Here is a 1033-nt window from a genome sequence, read left to right on the forward strand (position 1 = left end):
TGGATAATTATCACATCATATTTAAAAGATATATAGAACATGTAAAAAATTTCAATTATAAGCAAGTTTCTAATATGTAGTACATAAACAACAAAAGCAACAAGGAGATAAATGCTTCTTAAGATCATTTTAATCTAATGTAAAACCTCTTTATGATTCCAAAATATAAGTGTAAGAATTCTCAACTTAGATGGATAAAGGAAAGAACTAAATTTGTGAATTACAATTTATAAAGATCATCAAGGAAGACACTAAGAAAAAGGAGAAAAAGAGAATTTATATACATATTTATGAATTTCTACAAAGTTTTCTTTTTAGACAAAAATAGAACATGAAAATATGATTTGAAGAACTGGTGCTCTTTAAAAAGCAGATTTTGAATGGTCGACTGCAAGCTTGAATCAATTACCTACTATGATACATGGCAAATAATATAGAGTCCCCAAAAGTATGTGAGGCATATTAATTTATTTTGATTTTCTACCCCAAGGACATCAGTGCTTATTTTATTTGTAGTCTTCTAATAGGATCAGAATTATCAAGAATGAAGTTCAACCCAGTTGAAAGAGGGTAGCTCAGCAATCTTCCCACTTGGTCTTTCTTAGAGAAAAGTTACTCTGGATTAGTTCCTGAGTCCCTTCCCATGGGCCCACAGTTAGTGGCAGCAGAGAGGAAAAAACAACCTAGAAGTTAGCAATATCAGACCAAGAATAACAGCACACCAGCCTAATTACAAACACCCTGAAAACCAAGAATACCTCATGACCAGGAGAACATATCAACTTCCTATAACAAAATATTGAAAATTTCAATTTCTGTCATTGCTACTTGTGATAAAAGATGATCTGTCTTAAAGCTGTATCCCAGGGATGTAGTTTAGCCCTCTGATCAAAAAGCATGATTACAGACTAACAATATCCTAATTCAGTGAATGGCCTTATGAGTTCTTTAAGGACATATTCTTTCCACCTTTGCATTACCTGAAATCTTCTGTCAGTATAGACTGTATGCCTTAGTTGCTATAAAGTTTATT

This window comes from Propithecus coquereli, unplaced genomic scaffold, assembly GCF_000956105.1.
Source record: "Propithecus coquereli isolate 6110/MARCELLA unplaced genomic scaffold, Pcoq_1.0 Scaffold110, whole genome shotgun sequence".
NCBI classification, from domain to species: Eukaryota; Metazoa; Chordata; class Mammalia; order Primates; family Indriidae; genus Propithecus; species Propithecus coquereli.